Source organism: Sinocyclocheilus grahami, unplaced genomic scaffold (genome assembly GCF_001515645.1).
Source record: "Sinocyclocheilus grahami isolate Dianchi unplaced genomic scaffold, SAMN03320097.WGS_v1.1 scaffold57.1, whole genome shotgun sequence".
Classification (NCBI taxonomy): domain Eukaryota; kingdom Metazoa; phylum Chordata; class Actinopteri; order Cypriniformes; family Cyprinidae; genus Sinocyclocheilus; species Sinocyclocheilus grahami.
Genome location: NW_015505236.1, coordinates 1610650 through 1625044, shown reverse-complemented (window position 1 = coordinate 1625044; position 14395 = coordinate 1610650). Strand labels below are relative to the sequence as shown.

Sequence of the window (14395 nt, the reverse complement as noted above, 5' to 3'; positions counted from 1 at the left end):
ACGCTATTCTAAAAACCCACTGGAAATGATCAGGGCAGTTATTATGACCTACAAATTGACATCATGAATGAATAGCTCTATTAAAAAGGCCTAAAAAAATCCATAATCCTCAGACTTTGTTATAGATGAGATTATATTGTGGTTCAATTATATTAGAGGTTCAAATGAAGACCCAGATTTTATTACGAGTGCGTAATGAGGAAAATATGTCCTAAAATACAGGGATGTATCTTAATTTTATCTCAAGGCAATGTATGTTTGTTCTAATGGAGCACTTGTTGTTTCTTGCCATAAATGACGCACAACAGCAGTTTCTGCATCCTTTTGCGGTGAAGCCAGAAGAAGACATCAGGCTTTTGTTTTACGCCCATGAGTGGCGCTGATTGGTTAGTGACATCTGCATGCCTCTGTAGTCTCCGCCCACTCTGTCTCTTTCAGCGCGTGTGGGTGTATTTTCAGCTTGAAACTGAACTACAGACTTCAGTGTGGGAATTTACGGGGCGAGCAGCATGTTTTTTTCTGCAGCGTTGTTGCAAACTTTGGATTCAGGATTTGACTATGTAAAATCACATTGCTTCCCTACTGTTTAGTTATGCTTTGACATTACATATCCTATGCGAAGAAGGTGCATCACACTAAACACCGGTTAATGAACAAACCCTGCTGCTAAGATCTGAAAGTCCAACAGAAGGTATGGCTTTATTTCACTGAGTCTCTTTACGTTAATTGTTTTAAAGTTGCACCCATAGTAACAAATGTAGCATCCTTGCTGTTTGAGACTAGGGTGTGTGTCAACTCACGTGCAGCTGAATGCATCCTAAATACAGTTCATAGAGAACAGCATATTGAGCATGTTGCGTTAATTTTCTGAAATTATGACTTGTTTTAAAAAATGTATGAGCTGTCTACCTAGACGTGTGCTGACCCAAAAATGTGCTGTAATGGCCAAAAAGATATCTAGGTAGGCAGCTCACGAAGTTTTTGGAGACAGCCCATAAATATGTGCTTGTGTAAAATGGTTTTGCAAAGTGATTGCATGCATCTAATCTGGCTGCATGATAATCTGCAACTGGTGGATTAAGTGGTACTAGCCTCACTGCTTTAGTCATTTTATTGGACATGGATTCTCCTCAGTCAGGGGCTTTTCTTCATGTTCCAGAAGAACCTATGTCAACCAATATTAATAATATATGTTTTATATTTTACACTGTATTTTGCTAGAGTAGGGGTGTCCAAACTCGGTCCTGGAGGGCCAGGAGAGTCCTGCAGAGTTTTGATCGAACCCCAATCAGACACACCTGAACCAACTAATCAAGCTTTTACTAGACATACTAGAAACTTTGTAGCAGGTGTGTTGAGGCAAGTTGGATCTAAACTCTGCAGGACACTGGCCCTCCAGGACTGAGTTTGGGCACCCCTGTGCTAGACTATACATCTGTCCTGTTCTTAAAACAAGAATATTGCCCATAAATGTTAGGCTGGGTCAAGCTGTCACATATTTTAAACGTTATAATGTTAAATGATTTTGTTGCCAAAACAATTTTTTTTATTTTTTACATCTTAGCTGTTTCATGAATTTTGTATTTAATAATTGTTGTTGTTGTTTTTTTTTTAGCTAATTTACTCCATATAGTATACATTTACATTTACATTGAATCATTTAGCAGATGCCTTTATCAGAAGCAACTTCCAAATGAGGTCAATAGAAACAATCAAACCAATAAAAGAGCAACAATATGTAAGTGCTGTGACAAGTCCCGGTAAGTCAAATGCATTACATGTAGCCAGTGTTCAAGTTATTATAATTTTTTTATTATGATTAAAAAGAAAACAAGTAGATAGAATAGAGCATGCTAGAGAGGGTCAAGTTTTATAATAAATAGATGAAACAATCAATTTTTTAAATTATTGCAGAAATGTTATGTGGCTAGGTAAAAAAATGACTTCACAGACTATACGGTTATTTATTGAATTCCTCACAGAAACTGTCTTCATGTTTATGAAAGTTGCTTCAAATTTAAGTGGTTACAGCTGCAGGAATGTGCAAGGTGCACATGCAAAGTCAATTGAAACATCTGACTTTCCTGAAACTGATAATGGCTACAAATCAAAAGCATACTTCTAGAAATAACATTGGAAAAAATCAGTGGACCTGGAAAGCTTTTTCCACATGAATTCATTCTCACTTCTATTTTACTGACTGTCTTTTACTGTCTTACCAGTGGCACTGAGTATTTAGCCCCTTAGGCTATTAAAGTGGCCATGAAGGTGAAAGTGTAGCCCAGGGAATACAGGGACACATCCCTGAGTCATTAGTGCTAAGTTTCCTGGTTTAAAGAACAGGTGCTATTTCCTTCCCAGTTGACCTCAGGGGAGTTACTTGAATTTACATTTGTTGTATGTGCCCATTAAAATGCCTGCTCAAAAAATCAATAATTATTCAATAGTGGACACACAGAGACAGCATGCTGCGTGCAGATTTTTGTGAAGATGATGGGGCCAACATTCAGCCATCTGGTGACTACAATGCTCACTGAATCTCATTTAATACATCATAGATTTACATAAATATGGTCATTTACTTCTATATTGAGCTTGGCCATTTTTGTTCTTGTTCTGCAAAAAAAAGATAGGTTGCTTTCTCGTGCATGTTAACAGTAAATACATGTCAGTGGCATTTTTGGCTTTTTAGAAACGCTACAGTGTGAGGTAAAGTCCTCTGTTCTGATCTGAGATGAGGCTGTTGTGTGCGAGTAGTATGATCCCATTTGTGGATTTATCGTAAGCTTGGGTGATTTGGATCCACACACTTTACCATAGCCTAGCATCTCTCAATTTGGTAATAGCTTGTCACCGTCAGATGACAAACACAGCAATTGACTTTTTCTTGGAATAGGTGTTGTATTATGAAATCACAGCAGACTGTATACGGATTTGTTCCAGTAGGCTGTCACTCATCTCCCTCGAGATGAGTTAAGTTGTTACACCTCTTCCTTACACAAGATCATATTATTTCTTATGCTTTTTAATCTTTTAAGATTCCAGTTTCATTCCTAGGTGTTTGGTAATCTGTGTACACACCAGTTTTGCATCTGATTGGACTGAATTACCTACTTCATTGACAATATGGCATTATATACACACTATCGATCAGAGGTCTGGGGTCAGTAAGATTGTTTTTAAATTAATACTTTTATTCAGCAAGGATGCATTATATTGATTAAAAGTGACAGTAGTAACATTTATAATGGTATAAAATATTTCTTTTTCAAATAAATGCTGTTCTTTTGAACTTGTTATTCATCAAATAATTGAGAATTGGAAAAAAGTAGAGTTTTTATTAAAAATAGTATGATTAAAGATAGATTAAATCTTTATAAATTAAAGATTCATTTAATTTTAAAGATAGAATAAAATATTAAGACACAACCGTTTTCAACATTAATACTAAGATAAGAAATGTTTTTTTTGAGTGCCAAATCAGTATATTAAAATGATTTCTGATGGATCAAGTGACACTGAAGACTGGAGTAATGACTGCTTTAAATTTAGCTTTGCCATCACAGGAATAAATGAAAATATAATAAAATAGAAAACTGCTATTGATATTTTATTTTATTTACTTTTTCATATATGCAACATAGCAAGTATTCGAACAGTCAAGTGGAGAAAAAAGTTTTCTTGCAGCATTGCTCTCAGGAAGTATAGACTAGTTCAGACCTATCCCAAACTATCATACAAAAAAGTGAGACATAAGAGCTGTCAGATCACAGGGAGTGCATTCACTTCCAAATTCCTTTTGAGCAATCCATTCAGTAAATAAGATTCCCAACACCCTTGAGCGGATCTTATTTGGATTATTACTTTGTCAGCAGATTTTTATGAGACCAAAGTTTACTTGGATTTTGCAAAAGGCCTGTCAGTCAGCCTTTCTGTGAAACCGATTGAGCACCAGTGTATTGTGTCTGGATATTAAGAGATGAAAAAGTAGATCAGGGATTTGTTGGATGTTCAACACAAGTGGAGAAAATGACATTGCCAAGAGAGAATGACATTATGACAAAAAGAAATGGAAATGAAATGAAAAGTGATGATCCAGCTCTTCTGGAGCATCAAATTACCTTGATTCGTGATATTTTTACCTTTATTCTCTCATTCTCTCTTTCTTTCTCTGTTTCCTGGCTGCTGATTTTGGAAGAAAGAGCAGACTGTGGCGGGCAAACCCCATGTGTGCATAACCAGCTCTTTCTCTGCTCCTCCGTGTCTCTCTCAATCCTGCAGGCCCCTTCCAGTCTCTGTCTGTTGTCAGGCACTTTTGAAAGGATGCCACATTTATATTAATTAGTACATCTCTAGGCCTCATGCTAACACAGGGAACGGGATTTTTACTGTAATTTTATTGTTATTGCAAGCTGATTTATTTTCCACTTTGCCTTGGAGATGAAGATTTGAGTTTAACCTTGAACAAGCGGGGGGTTTATAATCCCAGTAGCCTTTGTGTGGTTGGGTGGAGCAACAGAGACATTGTCCGGGCCTTAGGACATCACGTGGCAGGACAAGTTCATCTGCTCTCAGGCAATCTGTGCATCATCATATATTGCTGAGGCTTTTAGGCTCTTGTCAATGACCTGATTATATCTGATCATTCGACAACTGAGGATGAAAGTGCTTCTTTTTAAAACAGAAAACCACTCTGTGAAGGCAGGCCAAAGTTGACACTTTATGCCCCCACATGCACTTTTTGGCTTCAAGACTTTCTTGCAAGTGTGAATGGTAAAGAAGATCAGACATCCCTCCAAAAGGGATGAGGCTTTAACTGAGTCTTTAAATCTCACCTGAATATGAAAATTCTGTCATCATTTATTCACCCTCATGTTGTTCCAAGTGTGTATATATATTTTTTTTTCTCCTGTGAAACACATAAGGAAATGTTTAGCAGGTTTCTGAGCTGCTTTTTCCATACATTGAAAGTGGATGAGAACCAGGGGCATAGTCAGACTATTAAGTCTAGCTTTATGCGATTAATTTAATTGAAGTTGTTATTTATTGTAAATCTCAGTCAAATTTAACTCCTTCTGCAGGTCCTTTAATCAAGTTGATGCATCAAAAAGGAAAATCTTGACGGATGGATGCAATTACCTCAGAGACATTCACAGTGTCTTTTTCCATGCGTTTTTGCATTTTTCCTGGAAATATGCAGTTTGGAACTGATCTAGTTTTTCCCTCCATAAATATTGTGGAATTAATATAAGACCTTTTTTGAAGCTACCTTTTAGGTGTTACTGCCAGTAATAAGAATTCTTGGTTATATTCATAGACAAATCATATTAATCTATACTAGCAGTAAATATCCAAGAGCATGCAGCTACAATAATGGCAAACTTTAATAAGTTGTGGTCTAATAAATGGAGCCCAGTATTATTTAAAGCTTTTGACAGCCTGCTGCTTCTTGACTGTAAGACTTGAACCTTTCCTCCTTTATTTGATCTTGGATGTCAGATGTTTGAAATTTTCATTTTATTGTCTATTTTCTTTTCAAACCCGCGCACCATCTGCGTACAATTAACATTTTATTTTCATACAGTGTGATCCAACAGAGGAAGTGTTCATGTCAAATTCTTAGCGTGAAGATTCCTCATAATGAGCACTATTGTGAAAGCAGCCCCTTCTTAGACAAAGGCGACGAACCACCCGCAGTTCTCAAATAGCCCCTAAAACAACACCATTTGCCCATCTGCAGTGCTTCAGATTCTCATTCGCATTCTTTTGCCTTCCTTTGAAAAGAAACTGTTTTCAATGTATGGTTGAAAACAATGTATGTTTTTATATGAGCACAATTCATGTTCTGCTGTGTAATCCTGGAGCAGGGCTTAGCCTGTTTGTGATACATGTTGTTACATGTTAATGGAAGCTGGGATTGTGCAGTATAAAGAAAAGCTTAGATGTCTATTAATTGGGTGTGTTGGACTCACTGGAATTGCAATGTGAACACAGACGGCATTCTTTGAATTATATCCCCAAGTCAAGCTCTTGGCAAACATGAGTCAGTTAATGGAGCCCAGACAGGTTATTTTTAAGAAATGTACAGAGAAGACTATTGCATGTGGTATTTCTCTATAATTTGTTATGTGGGTCAAATACATATATATATAAAAAATGCATTTCGGACATACAATGAAAGGATGGTCCTCCCAAAACTGAAAAATCTGACATCATTTATTCAACATCATGTCATTTCAAACCTGTATGACTTTATTTTTTCTCCAAAAGAAGATATTTTGAAGAATGACAGTTTTGGATCCCATTGATTTCCATTGTATTTTTTGTCTATATAATGGAAGTCCAATGGGAACTGTTGGTCACCAACATCCTTAAAATCAAACCTTAAGAATATTAGCAGTATTTATTATTTCTATTATTATAGGATTTTTAATTCACTTGTATTTAATATTAAAAAAAATTGTATGCAAATCTAAGTCATTGTTAATTCAGGTTGTAAAATCCCCAAACCTTAATGACATTTATAAATTAATAAATAATTATAATAATTTTTTCAAGATAAATATTTTATATTTAAGCTATTTGTAAGGAAAATGTTATTATTTTTTGACTTGACGGTTGCATTATATGACATTTTAAGAGTCATTACTTGAAAACCTTTTTTTAAAATAGTAAAATAATTAATAAATAAAAAAACATATAGGTCTTGGAGACATGGGCAAAAAAATTTATCACAATTTCTTATATCAGTCGATATCAATAATTATGATACATTTCAAATCTTTAAGTTTAAAGGCAGATTTTTTGCTCCTAAATTAAAATTGAAGAAACCATAGCGTTAATTGTAGCGATTGAGGTGTTCTGTTGTTGGATGTAATGAATATAGCAATCGTCATTTACTCCCAACATCTGAGCTGCTGAAGATGCAGAGGATTATGTTTGTTTGTGAAGGGAATGCGCCCCGATCTACCTAAATGCGTTTGTTTGCGCGAATCATTGTGATCCAGCTTTACCTACAGAAGAAGTGAGTATAAGGGTTTTTTTATGAATCTTTGCAAATCACCTTTCCTAATAATGTGCTAGTTAGCAAGTTTCACCGCTAAAGTAAACAGTCTCATGAGATCGGCTCCTCACCCCATGGAAGAGAGGGGCGGGATCAGCGGAGCTCATTAGCATTTAAAGGAACATGCAACAGAACAGGTTGCTGTGAACAGAGCTGATTTTGACAAGGTAAAAAGGGTGTTTTTTACACTACCATTGAGAAATTTTAACCAAAGCATGTTATAGACTTTTCATTAAGACCCTAAAGAATCATATCAACTTGTGGAAAATGGGCATCCGATGACCCTTTTAAGGTTTTCACAAAAATTTGTTAATTAAGCCCTCGTCTAGCGATCCCAGTGCTACGAATAGTAATTAAACATCTAAAAGTGTCTTTATTTGTATGTTTTCTGAGAGGAGTACCTTTTTCTCACTTCTCGTGCTGACTGTCATCCGAAGCGCCTGCATAAAGACGACACCGGCACACAATCCCGATACACTTATACACAGATTTAGAGTAGGCTAAATATATTTAAGTATTCACGCAAACATAATCTGTTATATCTTAAGTAAACGTTTAGGGAACAACATCTGATGTGTAACATTATATTAGATCCATGCATTACACTATGTCTTAATATCTGTCCTATTAATGTTAATCAAACGATAAAAGAAAAGAGGGGATCACTCTCTGCTCTTGATTGAACTGCTTTTGTAGTTTTAATAATCAATTCATTTGTAATGAACACACTTGAGTGATTTTTACATTTTACTATTTGTTTTTCTTACTTGAATGCTTATGTTTAGATATAAAATGAAAAAAGTAATACACTTTACACTTCTTTCTTTCTTATATTTGTTCTTTTTTGCATCGGTTCTTATTTATAACAACAAAGATAAAATACAAATGAGCTATATTGTGATTATTAATCTATTAATGATTATCAAGAAAAGAAGTGGGGGAAAAGATGTAATGTTGCTGGGTGATTTTGCTTTGGAACCTTCAGAAAACTTTAAATCAGTTTTTCTCTAAATTTACTTTGCTGACTCCATCAACTTCAAACAGGTGTAGCTCAGTCATTTTTCATCCGATTCCAAAAAAATCATGCATTATTTTGAAGATAATTTTTAATGGAGAATGTAAAAATAAAAATAACACATTTTTGAAAATTTGCTCATTGTGACTCATTCTGCCAGCACAGGTCACATATCGAACATTTATCGAACTCTTGTTATCGTTTTATCGCCCAGCCTTAAAAACATATGAAACCAGCATGAATACAAAGAAGACTTGCCACACATTTTCTAAGTAGGTTTTCTCCTTTCTTTATTATGCGCACTCTTGTCTCTGACCCATAAGTATACCACAGTTAATTCTAGTAAGTTTGGCACTTTTGTGTCCGTCTTACTGGAAGAGACTTAGATCCGCTTGGCTTACAGTATATGTAAATCAGAGTTTTATGCCTTCTCTCTTATGGGTTTTTGACTGCTGTTTCCTGGCAGTTCCATGCAAACAACGTCAGCCTCATGTTTGTGTTGTGTGCCATTCATGTGAGAGCCAGATTTACTCATTTATGACTGTGAGTTTTGGCCTGTTTTAGCTCATTGCCTACAGTTGTGTCTACTGTGCCCTTGGAGAAAAACCTAACCCACCAAATTAACAAAGCGTTCTGCTGGTTCAGAATAAGGCTTGAAAGTTCCCTCCATTTTCAACCATTATTGTGCTGTCACAGCATATTAAGTATAAAATAGTCTGCCAGACCAGCCGCTCTGGTAAAGGTTTGTCTGTTTTTAGAGTTGAGACCTATATTATTCTCAAACAGCTTCTTTGGCAGTTACAAAGACTGATTCACTTGGGAGCTAATGCATAATTGAAGGGATTTTCCAGAAGTAAATTGCTTTTGTGTCTGAAATATTGCAATTTTCTTCCCTTAAGTGATGTTATGGAAGTGTGGAGCCATTTTCTCCCTCTGAATTAATGACACAGAACCACTTTATTAGCACAGCTTTGACATTTCCATCAAAAGCCAGCAAGGATTTTTAACAGCTCAAATCAATACTGACAGCCCACACAGCGAGTCCTCTCTAGTGGGAAATGCTCCAGGCGGCCATCACCCTGGAAAGTATTTAAATGGAGATCACATGTTGTTTAGGCATGCGCTGCTGAAAGTCCTCTTGGCTGGCGACTGATGCAACCGAGACAGAAAGATGTTTGTTGGCAGGTTGGAAGATGGATCTGGAGTCTCCTAGCAGGACCATTCAACACCTCTGCTTCTCGTAGCATGCACTCTGGGATCAGCACCAGTGCCACTCTGTCAGCACATTGAAATCCAGGGACACTTATTCTGATGTTTTCAAACCGCATCGAGCTGAAGCACAGCCATTGAGTTTTAATGGACCATTTTCTTAATTTACAGAGTCTTTAAAGAGCCGTGTGTGTGTTCAGTCTTTAGCATAGAAAAACAGAGGAGCCCTGTTGGCTCTGAATAGATTAGTTTAAATGAATTTCTGACTGGTTTTTGCTGGTTTAGACTAGAGTTGATCTAGCTGGTCCACCAGCATAAGCGTCAATGACATGACACCGTTTTTTTGTCTGTGTATGTTCATTAATAAATAAATGAAAAGGAAATTCATACATAAATTCAAAAATAGAAAAATGATTTTAAAAGATTTTATTTGATCAAAAATACAGTACAACACTAGCCTAATGTTGAGAAATGGTATTTAACAAATTTTTTTATTTGAATATATTTAAAAATATATAATATCTGAATATTATATATTATATAATATTCAGATATTATATATTTTTAAATATATTAAATATATATATATTTATAATAATAATAATATTTCTTATTAGCAATATTGAAAACAGTTTTGCTGCTTAGTATGTTTGTGGAAATTGTGAAAATGCTGGGTTGCCAAATAACCCAAGTTGGGTTGTTTTTAACCCCTAATTTTTTTAGAGTGTAAAGGATTCTTTGATGATTAAAAATTTCAAAAGAACATTTATTTGAAATAGAAATGTTTTGTAGCATCATAAATGTCTTTGTTGTCAGTTATTGGTCAGTTTAATGCATCCTTGCTGAATAAAAGTGTTTTTATTAAAAAGAAAAACTTACTGACCCTAATGTTTTAACAGTAGTGTATATTAAAATGCATTTCATCTCAACAGTAACTTAAATACCTATATTATCTATATAAGCAAGATTATTTAAATTCTTATATTAAAATTAAATTTAATATTTCAATATTTTCTGTCATATTGCTTTTTTCATCTTTTAAAAAAGCACAATCTTTCATTTTTATTTCTTAGTGGAAAAAACAAATGTTTTAAGAATATTGCAGTTAAAATGATTTATTATATGCTTCATTTCTTCTTAATTTGTATTATATTTTCCATATGAAACCATCATGAATACAATTATAGCATGAGTGCAATTATATGAACTTGGCAGAGTTTTATATATAAAGATTTTTTTCCTTGTCTTTATCAAGGACACTCCTGTTTGTCAGTGACCCCTCAATCATGGTCTTTTATTGAAGCATATTGTCCATGTGCTGATGAGGAGCTGAACAAGTTAACTGTAAAAACAGGCTGACCCATCATGCAGAGGTCAACTGAGTCATTATAGTGGACTCCATCCAGTCTTAACCTCATTGGCCAACCAAAATAAATGCAGTGAAATAGTGCAGAACAGCTCAAGCAGTCCAGTGGTATGTGTGGCATTTCCCAGAATGTGCAGGGAGCGCTCTGCCAGGCAGCGTGCCCGGATCAGCGGGATTCATGCCCATTCCTAAAGGTACAGGCAAGTTCTTCAACATCAGCAGTTGACTGATGCCAAATGTGCCATTAAAGCTGAGGAACCATCATCCAGTGAGACCAAATACATGGCTGTTTCTTTACCTCTTGTGGCTCATTTTTGAAAAGCAACTGCGTAGAGGTTATCATTGGACATTTGATTATTTAGTCTTTCTCTGTTTAAAGTATTAATATGGATCACTAACTAGAGTAAACATCACAGCAGGCTTTCAGTTATTAGAGTTGAATGAATGTCTGTTTTGTGAAGCTTTCTATTGACGTCAAAAGGATGAAAAACCCAGATCAGATTCCTGTGGCTTCTGTATGTCTTTGTCGTCCCTCCTTTCTGAGAGGAACTATTGTGTCTATTGTTGCTCATGGAATGAATTTGACTCAGTTGAGCCAGTGTTTCGAACAAGACCAACGTTTTTTAGGCGTCTTTTGCAGAGAAAAACGTGTGTCCAATGAGTCAGTCAGCTATGGGTTATTGAGTTATGTAACCATTTTGACCACCTAAATTCATAGATTTCTGATTAATTATTGGTTGAATCAAAACATATGTGTGAATTACAGATAGCATCCACAAATTTGGACATAAGGAAAGGTTTGTTGACTCTAAAGCACATGTTTGATAGAATTGTGTATGTGAGAAAGAAAACAGGGCAAAAGCATCCCTGCTCAGGAAGGAAGTGCTCTCCAAATGAGGTCATTCATGGACATCTGCCTTCCAGTCCTGTCCACAAAAACCAACTCAGTGTCCCGCTGCAACATCTGGCCCAAGTCAAAACATCACCCATATCCTTTCCAATAGGAGGACCTCAGGAAGAAGATCTACAGATTGCAAAGGGGGGGATTTTAATTGCAGCTTTTAATTACATCAGCAAATTAAAATAATATTCTGTGTTCATAACAAGCAAAAAGAAAAAAATCAGTGTTTACGGTGAGTCACTTACAATGAAAGTAATTCAGGACCATTTTTGGGAGACTTGAAAGCAGAAATGTGAAGCTTTTATGTTGCTATTATGTTATCATGGCAACAATACTGTAAAATGTTTCTTATTTCTACTCGCATTCTACTCTTGAGTTTTTTTTCATATGATCTCATGGTTACTTTACGTTTGTTAATGGCATCTAAGAGCACTGAAAATTGTAAATCCAATGCAAAACCTCTCATTTGTGGCTGGTTAAGGTGGATTGCAGGCGGCTTGTAAGACGCAGGGTTTTATGCTGAACCGCTGCGTGCTGAACTGTTTAGTGAGTTTGAGCCTCAGATAATTAAAGAATATTGAGGGCCCTGTTGTGTACTTTTGATGTTAGAAAGGTTTCTATACACCACAGTTCTCTGGAAGAATCGGTACATGCAGTATTTTGTTGTAATAACAAACACAACATCCAACTTATGTGGGCTCCTTATGTCACTTCCTCTGTATATGAGGAAAAATGAATGCTTCTGATTAGGTTTACCTAAGGATGTTTCTAAGTCACTACAATCGCTTGGTTTGACTAAGCTGTGACTAATGAGTGAATTACAGACAGGAGAATATATTTTGCTTTAAAAACAGCAGTTGTTTTGTATTCTTGGACAACCAGGATAAACAGCTCTGTTTTTCATCTAATGAGTAAGAAATGAACACAGCCAGAGTATCAACATTCACATCTGTGCGTAGGAGTCATTAAGAGAGGGAAAATATCCCCTTTACTGTCAGTATAACCGTAGTAAACCATATTTTACATCATTTCATTTGAGAGTGTCGATTGTATTTTTTTAGTCCTCTGAACATCCTGATTAATATTATGTGAAGTGTTTGCTGGGAGACGTGTATCAGGTCAGATTCATGCTAGTTAGAGTGTTTTTATTGCAGTTTACTTGTTGCAAACAGCTTGGAGCGGAAAGTCTTTATATGGTACTAGCAATTAGGTTACTGCGTTCAAGTGGATTTCTGGGAAAATCTTGGTTCCTCTGTCTTGTTTCTGTGTTGGTTTTCAGTCAGTCGCTGTGGTTTTATCAGCTGTGTAAAAGCAAGTCTACCAGTTCTTGTCAGAGAGAAAATACAAAATATACTGTATAAAACAAGAACTAGTATTTTAGGGGTTGTATCTGTTAGCAAGCTAATCTTTTGCCAGTTGTCACATGCCATGCTCTAAAATGTGCTCCAAATACACAATAAAGTCAACAGATGAAATAGTTCTGGGAAATACTGCATAATTGATATATAAATATAAATGAAAGCTTATATGTTGGCTTATAAGGGTCAGTGCTAACCTTTTGCCCAAACCTGAAATTTCTAACCACATTTTAATGGGGTTGTTTGGATAAAAATGTGGTCTGCACTCTGCAGTAGGATGTGGTGGGATTTTTTTCCACACAGGGTGTTATTTGAAAGATTATGTTTAACTTTCTGTAAAAGTAGATGGTAGGGATGGGCGTATCGATCCAAAGTATTGATACTGACGCGAGTATCGAAAGTATCGATACTCAAACAAAAAATATCGATACTAGGGTGTGTTTTATTTACCAGTGATTTTGTTAATACAATTTTTTATTTGTTTTAAATGTGTACAATATGCATTGAATTGGACGAATAACCTTTGTTAGCGAGTAATTGTGTAGGATAAAACTATTTTCCTGCTCATCTGAACACGCAAATGTTGCAAGACAGAACTAATCAATCAGAGAGAGCGTTCACTCACTTCTGACAGTGCATTCAAACGGGGCTGCGTCTCCCAAAAGTATCATAAGAAAGCATTAAAGCTTTTGGGAACGGTAGCCCTGAACAATGCTTATCAGAGGATAGAAGGACAGAGTTATTTCACAATAAACAAACTGAAATTGTAGCCTACATAGTTTGTGCAATTACAGTTATTTAAATTGAACATTGAAAGATAATATTGATCATGTTCTATTCTGTAATATTAATAGAAATCATACATTGTCAGAATAAAAAGATTGCATTTTATGCATGCAACAGTCTGTCACTGGCAGTCCCTTATGAAAATGAACCATGGTTTTACTAAAGTGACCGTAGTTCAACTGTAGTATTTGTAGATTTGAATCATGTGTAAACAAAAAACATATTTGAACCATGTGTAAACAAAAATATAGCCTAATAAGTTACAATTAAGGCGTATTGAATGTTAAAATGCATTTTAAACATAAAGTTAAGTGCTTATCATTACCCATTTTACTCTTAGTAATTTAGTAAATTTCATAATTTAAAAGTTTAGTTCAGAAGTATCGAATCGGTATCGATATCGACGGTACTACCTTGAAAAATATCAGTATCGTATCGAAAACAAAATAAGTGGTATCGCCCATCCCTAGAGGGGCTTGTTTTCATAAGCAAAAAGTGCTGTTCATTCGCTGTGTTTCTGCCATGCTTCATGATCCAAACTGTCTGTAGTCACTGAGAGTGACTTGTCAAGAGGTGTCAGTGCTTTTGGCTGATGCTTCAGGATCTTTTGGAGGAAGTCATTTTAAATAAAGTCAATGCAGTCGATAGAGTCTTTCAATTGTATTCAGCCACGGATATTTAAAAAAAAAAAAAAAAA

General features: G+C 35.5%; 1 protein-coding gene across 4 annotated transcripts in view; it reads left to right on the top strand.

Annotated features, from left to right (window-relative positions):
* Positions 1-480: 480 nt before the first annotated feature.
* Positions 481-14395, top strand: part of rhbdf1b (rhomboid 5 homolog 1b (Drosophila)) — a 35798-nt gene continuing 21883 nt past the window's right edge. For all 4 annotated transcript variants that reach the window (XM_016270566.1, XM_016270563.1, XM_016270565.1 and 1 more), the window contains exon 1: positions 481-691. The gene's annotated coding sequence lies outside the window, so the exon portion shown is untranslated. The remainder of the gene's footprint in view (positions 692-14395) is intronic.